This window comes from Lepus europaeus, chromosome 5, assembly GCF_033115175.1.
Source record: "Lepus europaeus isolate LE1 chromosome 5, mLepTim1.pri, whole genome shotgun sequence".
NCBI lineage: Eukaryota > Metazoa > Chordata > Mammalia > Lagomorpha > Leporidae > Lepus > Lepus europaeus.
Window position 1 is genome coordinate 25312623 of NC_084831.1, and position 12691 is coordinate 25325313.

The 12691-nt window shown below is 62.5% G+C and overlaps 1 protein-coding gene across 5 annotated transcripts in view; it reads left to right on the plus strand.

The window, feature by feature from the left end:
• The first annotated feature begins 286 nt into the window (after positions 1-286).
• Positions 287-12691, plus strand: part of ZNF362 (zinc finger protein 362) — a 38013-nt gene continuing 25608 nt past the window's right edge. Inside the window, exon 1 of one of the 5 annotated variants that reach the window (XM_062190913.1) lies at positions 287-359. The gene's annotated coding sequence lies outside the window, so the exon portion shown is untranslated. Of the gene's footprint in view, positions 360-1404; positions 1468-2433; positions 2619-12691 lie in introns of those variants that run through there. The other 4 variants (XM_062190912.1, XM_062190914.1, XM_062190909.1 and 1 more) reach the window with 4 other exon arrangements.

Consider the following 12691-nt stretch of genomic DNA (forward strand, 5'->3'; position numbering starts at 1 on the left):
GCTGGAGAACAGCCCCTGTGGAGCCTGCCCTTGATTGCTCAGTGTTTGTCACCCTGTGTAGACTGCAGTGTCCCTTGGCCCATTTCACGGCCCTGCCCGGCTCCCAGCCCACTGATGCTCAGTAGGTCCTCAAGAACATTTGCTGAGTCAGGGTACACTTTCCCCCGGGACAGGCAAATGTGGCCAGGTGAGTGCTTGTGTGTGTGTGTCCCTCCCCTGAGGCCAAGGCCAGCCCCTGCCTCCTCCTGGTCTTCAGGCTGGGTGGCAGCGAGCACAGGAAGCTGGGACCTGGCAGCCTCCCCAGGTGGAAGTGAAGTTTGGAAGCTGCCACAGCCGGGAGGCCGAATCAGGAGGACTTGGTGACTGATTGGCTGGGGAGGGTGAGGCGGGAGGAGGAGTCACACGGATGGCTCTGAGGTCTGGAGCTGGGGACAGCCGGTGCCACCTCTGATAGAGTCCGCGAGAGGAGCCGCTGCCAGCCGCGGGTCGCCCCGACCGCCAGGCTCCGAGGCCTAGGGCCAGGGAGGGGTGGCCCGGCCTGCGCAGACTTCTGCCCCCCGCCCCCTCCATGTGCTCGTCTCTTAAAAATCAAATCTCAGCCTGGATTTTGAGCCCGGTCGTTTGTCATCAGGTGTGAGGGTCCATTCTGGGGGTCTTCCCAGGGAGACCCCCAGGGGCAGCCTGGCACCGCGCGGGCTCCGGCCTGGTCAGGGCCCTGGCGCGCCAGGCCCAGGTCCTCGGGCCGCCGTCCCCGGGAAGGGGGGTGGCGAGGCGGCGGCGGCGGCCGCCCGGCCTGGGCGGGACAATGGCCGCGGCCGCCGGGGCCCCGGGAGCCCCCGCGCTGGGGAAGGGGCTGTCCTAGGGCCGGGCGCCGGTGCCCTCCCCGCGCGCGGCTCGGGCGGGCGGAGGGGGCCGAGGAGTTCCTTTGTGGCTGTGCCTCCGGCGCGGCGCGAGCTGGGGGCGCCGCGCAACTTTGCGAGGCGGCGGCGGCGGCGGCGAGCGCGAGACGAGGCCCCGGGGCCCGGACGGGGGCCCCCGCGCGCGCGCGCGCGCACCCCCGCCCCCCGCCGGCCCCCTCCCCTGCGCGCCGGCGCCCGCGCCCGCGCCCGGCGCTGCCCACTCGCGGGAGCCCCCGGGGCGGGCGGGCTGCGCAGCCGGAGAGGCGGGGGCCCGACGCGGCCCCCCCCCCCCCGAGCCCGGCGCCTGGCGCGGGGGCTCGCCGAGCGCACGGGGGGCCGCGCGGCGCTGCAGACCCAGCCTCCCGCCGCCGCCGCCGCCGCCGCCGCCGCCGCCTCGGCGCTTGCAGAACCCAGAAGTGAACAGCAGGCGACCCGGAAGGTTTGCGCGCCGCTCTGCACCGAGCCGGAGCCCGAGCCGGAGCCGGCGCCGGAGCCCCAGCCGGGCCCTGCTCGGGCCGCCCGGCGCGGGGCTGCGGCCGCGTCCCGGAGGCGCCGCCAGCACAGCCAGGTCCGTGCGGGCCCGGGGCGCGCGGGGAGCGGGCCCGGCGGTGGCGGCGGGCGCCCGCCCGCGGGAAAGTTGCGCGGAGTTGCGGGCGGGGGCCGGGCCGGGGCGCGGGCGCTGTCAGCGCGGGCCGGGGCGCTCCGAGCACCGGGGGCCGCCAGCGCCCGGGGCCCGGCCCGGGGCGGCGGCGCGCGGGGTCGGAAGTGTCTCGGGCGGCGTGTCTGGGGCCGGGCTCCGAGTGGGCGCGCGCGCGTGTGGCTCCCTGAGCCGGGCTATTCAAACCTGCCGCAATTCTCCGGTAAACAATGATTCATGGGGCTTAATGCAAATAAACGGGTCGCGAACGGCGCGGTTCGCGCACTTCGCAGCCGGCCGGGTGTAGCGGCCAGTGCCGGATTTCTCCCTTTTTTTGCAGATCTGCAGAATATGGCGTCCCTGTCCTGTTTTAAAAATAAGCCAGGCTGCCATTTTTGTTTTTCTTTTGTCTGAAAATTTTAATAAAACTGTCTGAGAATGTGGGAGAGGCGGCTGGAAGCGGAGGGGCACGCAAAGGGTTGGCTTTTTTCCTTTTCTTTGGCGAGAGCCGAGCCTTGCCGGGAGGTGAGACACAATGCAATTGCACTTTAAAGAAAAAAAAAAGGGAAGCTGTCGGGTGGTTTTAGGGGGGAGGGCTGGGAATTTAAAGTTAACTCCGAAAGTTTTCTCTTTTTTTTTCCCCCGTTCGTTCTTTTTCTGTTTCTCCTTTTTTAAAAAGCTTCCTTTTCTTTTTCTTTCTTGGTTTTTTTTTTTTTTTTTGGAAGGCCCTGAAATGCCGCCAAGGGATCTCGGCCGGACTGCTCCCCCCAGCCGGCTGCCTTTGCAGGATCTGGGGGAAAAGTTAACTGTGGGTTGAGGTGGAGGGTTAGGGAGGGGAGTTTTGGGGGCGGGGGACGGGGGTCATGTGTTGGGAGGCATTGTAAGGAACTCTGTCCTCAGGTTTGGGGAGAGGGTGGGCAGCAAGGCTCTGGGTGGGCCCAGCATGTCCAGCCAGGTCCCCTGTCTCGGGATATAATCCTGCTGTCTCACCGCCCTCCAGCCGCCAGCCAGGTGGGCCCTTCAGGAGCCGTGTGGAGGAGGTGGGCCTGTCTCCTTCATGGGTGGTCAAGACTGCCTAGCAGGTGGGGGTCCTGGCCCAGGCACTGGGGTGGCCCTGGACACTTCGGACAAATGTGCTTGACTGTTTGCATTTAGCCCCTTCCCCAACCTGGTGGCCCTCCTAGCCCCCAGAGGGGGCATCTGCTGGGGGAGGGAGGGTGGAGAAGACCCCCGATGTGGCTGTGGGCTTTCGGCTGGAGCAGGCCTGCAGCCCTGCTGAGTCTTGCCTGGTGAGAAAGGCAGCTGGTTTACTGGCTCCCTGTGGGGGAGCCCATCCCACATGGCACCCTCTTGCGCTTTGTGCCACCCCTGCCGGACACCGTGCAGGCTCCGGGTCAGAGGCAGTTCGGACTTCCGTTCAGTTCCTGAAGTCTCTTGCTGGATGGGTCAGGGCCGCTGGCTCTGCGGGCTGCACATGGGGTCCGAAGGCCAGGCCCCAGGGCCTAGGGTGGCTGGCACTGTCCAGGGCACCAGGGCAGGGCTGGGCCTGGCCTTTCCTGTTGGGAAAGTCTGATGGTCCTGGGGAGGCCTGCGTTCTGCCCTGAGCCCGTGTAGCCCCTGCCCCAGCACTCCCTGGAGGGTGACCCTCTGGCCTCCCCTGGCTCTGTGCTGCTCTACTGGGGAGTGGCAGCTCGCTGAGAGCAGAGGCAGGGGTTGGAGCCTGGGGATCAGTGGCTCCAGGTTGTAGAGCTTGGCACGCTGTGGGCTGGAGGGTGCCAAGCCAGGCATTTTTAGACAGACAAACTGAGGTCCAGAGAGGGGGAGTGAGTTGCCCGAAGTCACACTGCCAGGTAGGAGGAGAGCTGTGCTGGGACCCGAATGGTCAGGCCACCACTGTGGTACTCAGCCCTGTTCTCCAGTGGGCCTGACCTCTGGGAGACTTGCGCTGGGCAGAGCAGGGCGAGCACAGCCCCTTCAGAGCCCAGATCAGGATCCTTCCCGGGAGTCCGACTTCGTCGCTTGCAAGTGTGGGGCGTGACCACTCTCACCCCTGGCCCTGCCACCAGCTCAGCTGGTGTGGGGTGGTCCGGGTGGGATGCTTACCCCCATTACAAATTTAGGAAACCGAAGCCAGGGTGCACAGGGGCAGAGGGAGCTTCTACGGAGGCCTGTGAACTGCTCATCTGGACCCTGCCCCGGCGGGCCTTGGTGCCCTGGGCCAGGACTCAAGCCTGCCTTCTGGGCTTTGTCGCTCAGATCCTTTGGCTAACCCCTGTGACTGTGGGAAAAGCCAGGGAGTGGAAAGGCCCTGGAGGCCATGGGGGCTCGGAGAGGGGAAGCCACCACCTGGAAGGCCCAGAGCTCTGGCCTCCTGTCTGTGTGACACACTCAGAGGGGGAGAGGACCATTCTGCCTACCACTGGCTCCACTGGGCCCAGGGGAGCAGTGGTTGCTGTGGGTGGGGCCGTGGAATAACGGCCAGCGCTTGGGGGAGTCGTTGGGTTTGTCCCAGGGGTGGAGGACCCAGCCATCTGTGGTCTTGGGGAGTGGAGACAGGCTGTCTGGGTGAGAAGGAGGCATTGGGGTGTAGGTGGGCTGCGGACCGGACCTGGAGCTCGCCCGGCCCCCAGCTCACCCTGCCCTGCCCTGCCTGTCTGTCCAGCAGGGATTCATTCCTTTCTCTCTCCATGCATTCGTGCTTCTGCCATTGGTCAGTTTTCCCTTGCTTTGTTTGCGAGCTCATTCCTCTGTGCCTTCCTTGTCATGCATCAGTTTAAGGTCGATTCTGTATTTTTTCGCAGTTGTGACAAGTTTTGGTTTTTGTCTCTGTTTCGGGAGCTGGCTGAGCGTGGCTGAGGTCCATTCATCACTCTGTTGGCTTCTCATTGCAGCGGTCCCTCTGTCGCCCTTCCGTCCTCCTGGCCCAGGCTGGGCAGACGTGTGGGGTACAGATGTAGCCCCCAGGGCTGCAGAGCCCGCGAAGACCGAGAGGCGAGGCTGCAGGTGCAGGGAGCACTCGCCAGGGCGGTGCTCTCTGGGTGCCTCCGTGAGTGGTGGGGGACGGGGTCTCAGGAGTTGACAGCCATCACCATGGCACGCTGAGTCCCATCGTGTCCCACGGCTCGTGTGACTCTGAGTATATTCTTTCTCTCTGTGAGCCTCGGTTCCCCCTTCCCTAAGATGGGGAGTCCTCTCTGCCACTAGGAGTGACCCTGAGCCCGTGTCTGGTATCTCCCCGCCCGACCAGAGGTGTGGTGGGGGTGTCCACTGTCGTGTAGGCCTGACCTTGACTTTGAGGACCATGGTTGTGGCTTCACACTGAGCCAGATGATCTGGGGACCCCCAAGAGCCCTGCTCTGTTTGCCATTCCCTTGTGGAAACTCTTCAAATGTTCCTGGGTGTTTTGGAGGGGAAAACAAAACAAAACAAAACACCAAGTCTGCTCTGGGCCTGTAAGGCCCTTCCTGGTCACCTCTCAGCCTCGGCTGCCCCACCCCCACCTCCCGGTCTCTCCCACCCCTGCCCCAGCTACATTGGCGGCTGGTTTTTCGTGGGCAGGGCCTTTGCACGTTCTCCCTCCTGGAATGCCCGCCCCTAGATGTTCACGTGGCCGACACCGTCTTGTTCCAGGGGCGTCCTCCTCCGGGGGGGCCTCCCTGGCCACGTGTTCTAGAAGAGCGTCCCACTGTCACTGTCACATCAGCCTCCTTTCGTGGTCTCCGTGGCTCTCGGCGGCAGCAAGAACTTTTTCCCTTATTTGCTTCTTTGCACTTCTGGGCTGTCTGTGTCCCTCAGACTGGCTTAAGCCCCATGCCCACGAGTGAGCGGGTGGTTGCGGTGTGGCAGGGCTGGGGCGTTGTGGAGGTGAGGAGAGGCTGGGGAGGCTGGGTGGCTGCAGCCCTCGTGGCCGGGCAGGGCCTGGTCTCTCTTGCCCTTCCTCTGGGCCTCAGGGCAGTTGCTAGGACACAGTGAGATGATTAAATCGTGGGCTCTTGGTCTCCCAGTGGCCTCTGATCTTTGCACATGAGCACGAGTATCTTCCGAGCTCACAGCCTCTGACGCTTGCCTGGTCCTCTCTTGGCCTTAGAATGAGGGCATGGCACCCTGGCAGCCTAGCATGTGCAGCCCACAGTCTCCGTGGCTCCGTGAATAGTAGTGTGTTTCGTCCTCATTGTTATTGCTCCCATTTTACAGATGAAGAAACCGAGGCACAGGGAGGTTAAGTCACTTGCGTGAGTTCCCACAGCTCCTCAGAGTATTGCTGGGATTTGAAGCCAGCACTCTGGGACTTCTTAGAATTCCAGGGCTGTCAGCTGCCAAGGGGAAGTCCAGCCTCACCCTGCCCCTGCATGGAGCAGGCGTCCCCTCCTGCAGCCCTGATGAAGGGCTTCTGACCGCGTTCGGAACCTGCCTCATGTCCCTCCTGGCCTGGCCTTCCAGCCTCCCGGGCCTCCCCTTGTTGGGCCAGGAAGTTAGCAAGGGTGAGCACCTGGGAGGCGGTGTCCATGTGGCCGCTGCCCTGCCCTGCCCTGCCCTGCCCTCTCCTGGCTCACAGTAACCGCTTCCTCCCCACTGGGCTGTGAGCGCCTTGAGGGCAGGTGGCCTGGGTGCATGGAGATGGAGACACTAACCCATGAATGAGCAAACACTGCACCGGGTCCATCCCCGGCAGCCAGCCACAGCTCTGCAGCTGCAGGCTCGCACCGCCCCGGGGCTTGGCCAGCCTTGGGGTGCTGGGGAAAGCAAGCAGCGTTCTCTGTCCCCTGCAGCTTGTAGCTGACGGTGTTTATGCACACGACTGCAATCCGAAGTCCCGCGTCGTTAGGAGAGAGGTGGCCTTCACCGGTCATCCGGTCAAGCCTCATTTTACCAAAACCGAAGTGAGAAGGGAGGAGCAGGCCCTGCCCAAGGCCATGCCTGGTGGGCTTTCCCTTCCTCAGGTGCCAGTGGGGCTGCCATGGCACCTGCCTGGGCCTCCCAAGGTAGCAGCGGGTCCTTGCTGGTGCAGTCACCGCCAGTGGGGGCAGCTTTCCTGGATTTGCGGGGCTGCACCTTGCCCTTAGGTGGTATTGAGGAAGCTACCATGGGGGAGGGGCTGAAGACTACGGGGGTGGGGATGGCGGGGCTGCAGAGGATGTGGGGGTGGTGGCTGGACAGTGTCTTTAGTGGGTACACTGCGTGGAGATGGCCTGCCTGGGGATTTGGCTTTGTGGCTGGAGGAGGTCCTGCTGGGTCTCTGCCTTATGCGTGTGGCCACCAGGATGTCCCATCTGGGTCCTTTCATAAACTTTAGGCAGAGGATTCAGGCTCTGTGTGGGGATGGCCTAGCCAGCCGTCCCATGTCCTGGGGTTCTGCGGAGGGGACACCTGGCTGGGTCCCACCCCAACACAAACACATTCATCCGTGTTCACGTCGGGAGCCACTCCTCCATCACCGCTCGCCCTCCCCCTGCCCCTTCTTTGTCGGTTTGGGGTACTTCCCAGCTGTTCAGGAACGCCCCCACACATGCTCTAAACGGGGTCCCCGGGAGCCAGGTGTTGAGGAGGCGTGCCCGCAGGAGCGTGCATCCACGCCCAGGACACACAGGTGTCCTGTGAGAGCTCACCCGTGCAGGCACCCACGTGTGCCTCCCAAGAAACAACACGGCTGCACACCTGCACCCCTGCGTGTTCTCACACTCGTGGCACCCACCCTGCTCATCTGCTCTCCTCACCCAGGTCTCCGCATGCATGGGGGTGTCTTCACACGCAGGTGCCTCTTGCACGCACATGCCCAGGGGACACCTGTGAGCCTGTAGCCTCGCCTTGTGGGCCTGCACCCTGCTGGCACCTGCCTGAAAGGGTGGGCAGGTGGCTCATTTGCATTGCGCACCTCCATTCTGCAGTTTCTTGAACACTTACTCCATCCCAGGCCCTGTGCTGGAGGCCTCAGGTGGAGGTGAGGAAAGTGGGTGTGGTCCCTGCCCGAGAAGGGAGACAGCTGTTACACAGAAGATCCCGCGAGAGCCGCCTCGGATTCTGGGTTCTGGTCAGTGCTGGGGAGGAACTGCTTTTCTAGAAGGGCTTCCCCAGCGTTTTGTGCTTTGAGATTGGCTGTGATGGGGGTGGGCGAGGAGGGGCTGAAAAGAAGTGACATCTCAGCTGGGATCTGAAGCCTGCCAGGGGAGGCGCACTGCAGGTGGAGGAAACAGCCTGGGCAAAGGCCCTGAGGCAGGAAGAAGGTGCAGGCAGTGAGAGCCGGGGGAGGTGGAGGCCACGGGGAGGTGGCTGTCCTGCCGGCGGCCCTCCCTGCTCTCCGCTTGCGCCAGCCTGGCCCTCCCGTGGCTGCGTTGCCCTGCTCAGGGCCCAGCCTCGCTGCTGGCTCCCTCCCGGGCCTGAGCCCTGTCTGAGCAGCCCCACAGGCTGCCTACCTTGGAGCCGAGGTACAGCAGTGCAGGAGGGGGCCCGTGACCACCTGCCCGCCCCGCCCCGAGGTCTGTCTGGAGAGCTGCTGGGGGCCAGGCCAGGGCTACAGGTCAGCACGGCTTCCTGCTCTGAGTGGATCCCAGTCCTGGGTCCCCGCCAGTCGGCAGAGCAGCCCGCGGGGGTCCTGCCTGCTCCCAGAGCCAGCACACCTCTGCCACCCAGGAGTGCCCCTGGTGGGCCAGGTGTCCGTGCAGGTCCTTGGAATGTGGAGAAGACCCTCCGTGTGCCCTAGGGAACCTAACAGGCAACAGCGCCTACGGGGTCCTTGCTGCGCACCAGCCCTGTTCTAAAGCTATCGCTCAGACTAACTCACTTATCCCTCACAGCAACCCCAGTTCACAGATTAGAAAACTGAGGCTTGGGGGTTTAGGCACCATCCCAAGGAAGCAGAATGCATACTTTGAACCCCCAAGTGACCCTGTGACCCTCTGTGATGGAGTCTAAGATACTGCGTTTTATAGAGGACGGGACGGAGGCCCAGCGGGGACAAGGCTCGCCACAGGGTCCTGCTGCCTCCGCCCTGACCAGCCGCAGGCCAGGCACCTCTCTGGGCCTCGTTTCTGGCCCCCCGACAGGCATGAGATTACTGCAGAAGCCCCAGGGAGAGACCTGGGGAGCCGGGGGGGGGGGAGCGTGTTTGAGCAGGACTTGGGGAGGCTCCTTAGGTCCTGCATATGTGCTCATTTATTTATGAAGATTGACTTATTTCTTTGAAAGGCAGAGTGACAGAGAGAGACAGAGCTTGACCTGCTGTTTTACTCCCCAGAGGGTCCCAATGGCCGGGGCTGGGCCAGGCTGAAGCCAGGAGCCCAGAACTCTGGGTCACCCACCTGGTGGCAGGGGTGAAGGACTTGGGCCCTGGTCTGCTCCCTCCCAGGCACATAAGCAGAGACCTGGATGGAAAGCGGAGCAGCAGTGTTCCTGTGGCTGCAGCTTAACCAGCAGTGCCCAGCGCTGCCCCCTGGCCAGGTGCTTTGTCACAGCCCCCCGGGGCCCCTTTCTAAATGCGTGTGGTGTCCCCAGCCTCTGCCTGGCAGGCCGGTAGGGGGCATCTCCCCGGGAGCCTGTGCTCCCTGCCTGCAGAGCCTTCTGTGGGCGCGCTCCCGAGATGAGGGCGCCAGGCTCCCCAAGCGGGTGCCCTGGTTGCTGGAGCGGGGGTAGGGAGCCCAGAGGGTGAGGGGAGCGGGGAGTGGGAGCCCCCGAGGGCCACGGGCAGCCTCCCAGTTCCCCTTGCCCTCTGGCTGGCTGGGATCTGCCACCGTCACCACAGCGACGACAACCCTTCCCAGTCCCGCGGGGCTTCGGAGTCCCAGCCTAATTGGATGCAGGGCCCTTGGGAGCCTCACTCCTCAAGGAGGTTCCCATGAGCAACCTGAGACTTGCTGGCCGGGTGGGGCACAGCAGGGGGGCTTGGGGCTCCAGGCTGCTCAGGGTGGGGGGCACATGGAGGGCAGAGGGGCCGTGGCAGACAGCTCCCGAGCACATGGGCATCTCAAGGAGCCGGGAGGATGGGAGACCTCAGCTTCTCCCTCTTAGATCATCTCCTGCTGGGGGCTTCCTTCCGGCCCCGTGAGGACGTGTCCCTTGGAAACTTGGACCACAGCAGCCTTCCCCAGCTCAGGGACAGCCCGTGACCCCCCCCTGAACTTTTGTCAAGCACTGTAGCCTGCAACCCGGGCCGGTTCCCTTGTGAGTTCCCGCACTGTACCCGCACCAGAGCAAATGCCTTGCCGTGTGCTGTCTTGCCTCTGGGCCTTTGCACGTGCTTTCCTGGGAGGCTAGCAGTTTTCCTTGCCTTGGCACGTGCTGCCCCTCGCTGGGAATGCTCTTTCTCCACCCTCTTGCTGTCCTGGTAAGCTTCTTCGCCTCCGCGGCCTGCAGGGAAGGGCCCGCCTCACCCTGGTTCAGGGAACATTTATCGAACGTGGAGGGTGCATTTGGCAGACGGGCACCTGTCGTGTGGCCCGTGCTCGGCTCTGGGGCTGAGTCACAGCTGATGGAAGCTAGGCCTGGAGGAATGCTTAGAGGTGTGACACACAGGAGGCCATGGGAGAATGTGGGGGCTTGGGAGTGTAGAATGGGGGGGCCCAGTTCTGTCAGGGCGAGGTGAGACAGTGACCCCCAAGCTGAGAGCAGAAGCAGGAGCCGAGTGAGGTGTGGGGTCGTAGCCAAGGACCCAACGCAGCCCTGCCTTGGGGGAGTGTGTGCTGACGTGTGGGGCAGGTCACCAGGCCGTTCACTCGAGACAGTGGCGCCTGAGGTGAGCTTGTACTTAAAAATTGTGTTTATTTGATTTTTGTTTTATTTGAAAGGCAGAGAGAGATTGAGAGATTTCCATCTGCTGTTTCACTCCCCAGATGCCTGCAACAGCAAGGCCTGGGCCAGGTCAAAGGCAGGAGCCAGGAGCTCCATCAGGGTCTCCCACAAGGGTGGCAGGGACCCAAGCAATTGAGGCTCCCCTGCTGCCCCCCAAACGTGTGCGCCAGCAGGAAGCTGGAATTGGAAGCAGAGCTAGCACTCGAACCCAGGCCCCCAGTGTGGGTCTCGGGTGGCCCTGGCAGTGTGACCGCTGCCCCGAATGCCCGTTCCCTGAGCTGAAGTGATGGGAGGGCTCAGCCTGTGCAAAGGCGCTGTGCTGAGCGCTCCTCGTGTTGGGGGCCCTGCAGGCACTGGAGGGGTGGGTGTGCTGGGCGAGCCGGGTGAATGGGGCTGGTAGGACTGCTGGTTCTCAGAGCAGCCCCTGGGGCCCAGCTGTGGGTTAGAGCTGTGCCCCGAAGTGATGAGAACCCAAGAGGGATTTTAAGTGCGAGAATGAGTGACTGGGCCTGGTCCTCCCCACCAGGGCCCTGCAATGGGATGCGGAGTCCTGCTGCGGCCTCTGTCCCCTGCGGCGGGTCAGAGCTGTGGGACTCTGAGCGAGCCCTGCCCCTGCCCAAGCTCCTGTCTCCGCAGCAGACACGCAGGGCCCAGTGCAGACTTCTCAGTCGGGCCCTGGCTGGGGCACTGGGGCCTCTTGCCTTGCCAAAGCTTGCTCAACCTTTATGTATTTGTGCACGAGGCAGAGACAGGCACAGAGCGCTCACGTCTGCTGCTTCACTCCCTGATGTCCGCAGTGATTAGCCAAACCAGAGCCAGGGCCGGGGAACCCAAACCACGACTCCTGCATGGGGGGCAGGGACCTGGCCAAGGACTTGAGCCACCACCGACTGCGTCCCAGGGTGCGCATTAGCGGAAGCTGGAACCGAGAGCAGAGCAGGGACTCCCCCAGGCACTCCCGTGTGAGCCTAGAGCATCCCGGCCTGGCGCCTTAACCCCTGCACCAGAGGCCTGCCCCGTGCACTTTGAGTTTTATTAACAATATTCCCTTAAGAAGTCACATAACTGGGGGTGGAGCTGTGGCACAGTAGGCTAAGCTTCTGCCTGCAGTGCCAGCATCCCATATGGGCTCCGGTTCCTGTCCCAGGTCCCAGCTGCTCCTCTTTCCATCCAGCTCTGTACTGATGGCCTAGAAAGCAGTGGGGGATGGCCCCAGTCCTTGGGCCCCTGCACCCATGTGAGAGACCCAGAAGAAGCTCCTGGCTCCTGGCTTTGGATCAGCCCAGCTCTGGCCGTTACAGCCATTTGGGGAGTGAACCAGCAGATGGAAGACCTCCCTCCCTGTCTCCCTCTCTGTCTGTAACTCTGCCTCTCAAATAAATAAATAAAACCCCAGTCCCATCTTTGCATCTGCCCCAAGCCCAGAACACCAGCACTGCCAGCATTTGGTGTCTTCTTCCATGGCATTTTTATAACCATGTTGCTTTCTTTCTGTCTCTAATTTTTAAAATTTCTTCTCTGACTGTTTTATCATGACTGTAGGGGGCTGTTTTGTTCAGATTTTTTTCTTAAGATGTGTTTTTTTTTTTTTTTTTGGAAGGCAGAGTTACAGAGAGAGGAGGAGAGAGAGAAAGAGAGAGGTCTTCCATCCGTTGGTTCATTCTCCAAACGGCCACAAGCAGTCTCTGCTGAAGCCAGGAGCCTGGGGCCTCCGGGTCTCCTGTGTGGGCACAGGGGCCCAAGCACGTGGACCATCTGCCACCACCTTCCCCAGTGTACTAGCAAGGAGCTTGATTGGAAGTGGAGCAGACGGGTGTTGAACCGGCGCCCATATGCATGTTGATGTCACGGGCGGAGGTTTAACCTGCTAGGCCACAACACCGAGCCTTGGTCTGGATTTTTTATTTTTGTGTTATTTGAGGGCAGCGAGATGGCCCATCCCCTGGCTCAGTCTTGTGGGGGTGCTTTTGATCCACCCTGGAGACCCAGTCTCAGGGAAGAGGGCCCGGGTCCAGAGCTGGGGGTGTGGATTCAGGTCCTGCACTTCCTGCGAGACCTGGGTCACGAGACCTCATCTCTCTGGGCCTCAGTTCCTGAGGGGTGGCATGTTGTCACCTGAGTCCGGCCAGTGCCAGGAGCAGGGGCTCTGATGCCCGGATGCCCATACACTGTGTTACTGGGTAGTGAGCTTGCCAGAGCCATCTCCCCCGTGTTTCAAGTTTTGTCTCTTCTAGGTTTTGGCTATCATAAAACACCACCAAAGGAAATAGCTTTGTGCGTATAACTTTGTCTGCAGGTCATTTTTTTTAAGGATTTATTTTTATTCATTTGAAAGGCAGAGTTACAGAAAGAGAGGGAGAGAGAGAGAGAGAGA